The sequence below is a fragment of the Crocodylus porosus genome, unplaced genomic scaffold (genome assembly GCF_001723895.1).
Source record: "Crocodylus porosus isolate Cpor-Errol unplaced genomic scaffold, CroPor_comp1, whole genome shotgun sequence".
In the NCBI taxonomy this organism is placed as follows: domain Eukaryota; kingdom Metazoa; phylum Chordata; order Crocodylia; family Crocodylidae; genus Crocodylus; species Crocodylus porosus.
The window spans coordinates 208,913,591-208,917,309 of record NW_017728886.1 but is presented as its reverse complement, the minus strand read 5'-3'; the positions used below and the strand labels follow the sequence as shown (position 1 = coordinate 208,917,309).

The 3,719-nt window shown below is 41.9% G+C and overlaps 1 long non-coding RNA gene across 1 annotated transcript in view; it reads right to left on the bottom strand.

Annotated features, from left to right (window-relative positions):
- The window catches only part of LOC109324975, a 4,689-nt gene extending 2,032 nt beyond the window's left edge, over positions 1–2,657 (bottom strand). Inside the window, exons 1-2 of the long non-coding RNA XR_002105055.1 lie at positions 2,601–2,657; positions 2,040–2,042 (exon numbers count right to left, since the gene is read on the bottom strand). This is a non-coding gene — a long non-coding RNA (uncharacterized LOC109324975). The remainder of the gene's footprint in view (positions 1–2,039; positions 2,043–2,600) is intronic.
- Between the last annotated feature and the right edge of the window lie 1,062 nt (positions 2,658–3,719).

The following is a 3,719-nucleotide window of genomic DNA, read 5'->3' as shown; positions in this document are numbered from 1 at the left end:
CTGTTTCCCCTAGCGCCCCCTGGCATGACAAGGAATAATGGACACAAATTATTGAAGAGTAGGTTTAGATTAGACATCCTCAAGAACTACTTCACAGTTAGGGCGGCTAGGAGCTGGAACCAATTTCCAAGGAAAGTGGTGCTGGCTTCTGCCCTGGGGGTATTTAAGAAGAGGCTTGATGCTTACCTGGCTGGAGTCATTTGAGTCCAATTTTTCTCCCGCCCAGGTGGGGGGGTCAGACTTGAAGATCTACAAGGTCCCTTCCAACCCTACTTCTACAATTCTATGATTCTATAAACCTAGGTCTCTTGCCTCCTGGGTAAGTGCCCATCCCAATTCAACCACTGGGGCTAAGGTAAGGGAGGGTTTTTTTCCAACCTTCATTTTTCTGCAACTTATGCACATATGTACTTGCATACTATTCTGTTAGTGTGCAGCCTATTGAGTATGCTCAGTCACCACATGGATACTTACACACCCACGGAGCTTGAGTCACAACCTGTTTAAGTATCAAAAGCTCCATTTATGCATCTAGAAAATGCCATATAGATGCACAAAGGGTAATAGAATTCCACCCTAATTATGTGCACCTCATTATCTGGATACCTGATTTGAGCCCTTTGGATTTTATAAGCAGTGTGGGGCACCCAGCATCAATGAGAGCAGTGCTCTGAAGGTAAGTGCCGTATATCTTGTGATAAGAGATCCAAGGAAGAGTGTCTTGCATTTGAAAGCTTGTCTAACTTTATCCCACCAACATAGTTGGTCTAATAAAAGATATCACCCTAAGGAGTCCTTGCCTCTCATATAACACTAGGTAATGTGAAAAAATCAGGTCTTATGTATTTCGAATTTAAGCACCCAAAGTGATTAATTAGTAAGAAGTCATTAATTGAGTACCACCCAGCATTTGCACTGAATGAAGCAGGGATTCTGTGGGGAAAAACCAGAATGTCATTGCATAGTTAAATATTGTATCTTGATGGAGATGCACATGGGGACTGAACTAAGGTTGCAAAGCAATGTACATTTGATTATTTCCTAACTCTTGTGTGCTTACCTTTATAACCTGTTAAAATATATATTTTTTAACTTAGGTGTTTTGTATACAATTTGCATGTGTGTTGGTAGAACCTAATTTGGTTGTAAGTAAAGAAAAGTGAATGAAATCTCTTGAGGGTCATTTCAGTAACTTGAGATAGGGATGTGTAAATGCCGGATGACACCATTAATGGCCTCAGTAAGGCATTTGGCTGAGAATTCTTAATAGAGTGCAATTCAGCCTTCTTCAAGCTGTGCTGTACAGCTTCTAAGAGGTATTATAGATGCCTTTTGAGCCTTTTCAGTAGTCAAACACAGACCTGTGACATATCAGATAGCCAATCACAAGCTGTAAATCAGGACATCAAAGAGGGGAAAGTATACTTTCTCCCTTCAGTCAGGCATGCAGAAAAAAAGATGTTTAGGTAGATAATTTGAGAGACAAACAATTGCTGAGTTCCTGATTCTCTGTCTTCTTCCCTGAATGCCTTTGCCTCTTTCTGGATGTATGTTGCTTGCTGACAAAACAAAATATTTGTTTTTTAATAAAACATCATTGAAAGGATTGTAGAATGTGATAATTTTGGTTTTATGATTAACAAGGAAACCTATGTTTTGCATATGTTGGGTTGCAAACTAGTCTGCCTAATACCTACTACAGGACTATATGAGAAGGTCTTTCCCTAATTTCAATGCCCTACCAGTGGATCTAGCAATAGGATTCCAGTATACCAACTCTCAGATTTTGAAGTTTTTCCTTAAAGCTCCTGAAGTCATGTAATTATAGGTATAGCTGAGACTTTATTTTTTTTTAATGTTTCTAACCATCATACCTATTGGTTCTTACTGACTGGAGAAAATAACAGCCTGAAGATGTGACATCTTCATGCTTTTGTAAAAGGAGTAGACAGAAGATATTCAACTGGTAAAAGATGAATCCAGTGAAGAATTATCCAGGTAAAATTCCAGTTGGTCACATGCAGCTACCCCTGTACAACTGCCTTCCTCCAGTTTCTGCTGTATTTTATATTGGCTCAATCAATGTAAATATGTCCTTTGTCTAAATTCTAAGGCACCTTGAAGATGGAGGAAACATGTGAATTGACTTCATCAGCAGAGGGAGGCAGGCTTATTTTTCTTCTCAACTGTTAAAAAGGAAGGAACCCATTATGCGTGAAAAAACACTGGACACATCTACATGTGCATATTAATGCATTTCAATAAACTCTGGTGCTTATCACACTGGAGTTTATTGCTTCAGGCTTGCCATTTGCACATGCACTAGGGACCGCAGCATATTGAGCCAGGTGGGAGCAGCCCTGGCTGGCAGGGACCCGGGGTGTCAGCCTGCTAGCCTGGGGCTGCTCCAGCCAAGCTCAGCATAATGCTTCAGTGAGAGGCAAGGTGGCAGGCAGTCCCTGCACTGAAGCACCTTCATGCCCTAGCCAGCTGGTACAGCAGACACATGCATTGCTACAGAGTGTTTTACTCCACAGCAGGATAGTACTTGTAAATACTGAGGAGCAAATTAATTTACTTCAACCTAATAGGGTTGACACCAAGATGTTAACTATGCAGCTAATTATTCAACTGTGCAGTAAACCTCTTGTGTAGATGCACCCACTGTTGCCAACACTGCTGCTGACACTTATGCAAGTGATTCTGCTGACAGGGATTCTTGCCTTGCAGGGCTCCTCCACCCAGGTGCTGCCCTCGACCTTCCTGGAATGCGTCTCCAGCAAAGACAAAGGGGTGGGTGGTATCACATGGTGTGAAATGTGCCTGCTAGCAGAGTCCCTTAGGAAACAGGTAAATGAGCTATAGGAGGAGGGCACTCAACTGAGAAGCATCTGGAACCATGACAGTTTTGTCAGTGTCTGCATATTGAGACATCCAGGATGGAGGAAGTTAGTAAATTTGGAAGAACTGCAGCAGCATTGTAAAAGAAAGAATTATTGGCTCCTCTATAGAAAAGAGGCTGGTTGCTGGCCCCTTTACACAGCAAACAGTGCATCACTCCCCACCTAAGCCCCCTCTCCACTAGCACAAGAAATGTTATTATGATCCCGGGACCTACAGAAATGTAACAGACCCTGGTGACTGAGGAAGAGAAGAAATATGTCCATAAATCTTTGAGTGTCCTGATCACTCCCTTCAGGAAAAGGAGGTGAAGGATGGTAGTGATCAGAGAAGTGAATAAAGTGAATAAACGTTTCCCATCACCCTGGGAAAGCTTTTCTGCCTTGAACCAAAATCTGAGACATCTTGGAAAGGTTTCTGAGGCTCATCCAGCCCTCTTACTTCCATGTCCCTCATCCACATGGATACTAATGATACTACTAGAGTTGAGGGCATGTGTAACAATGTTGTCTATACTTTCAGGTGAAATTCTCCCAGGCAGGTAGAAATTAGTTCTGGATATCTGGGTTCATGTAATCACAGGTGGTGTTACAGGAAGATGTCAGCTTACTCTACTGTGAGGAAAGAAGGGGGAGGAGGAGGGAAGAGATAAGAGTCTTTCTAACGAAGAAGAGGAAGAGCATATTTGGGCACTGACTTTCAAACCTATACAAGAAAAGAAGATGCTAAACTCAGTTTGAAAAAGAGGATGTGGGGATGGGTTTTTTTAAACAACTATTAGTAGTATCTGTATTAGAAATACCTGCAGAGGATCTGTT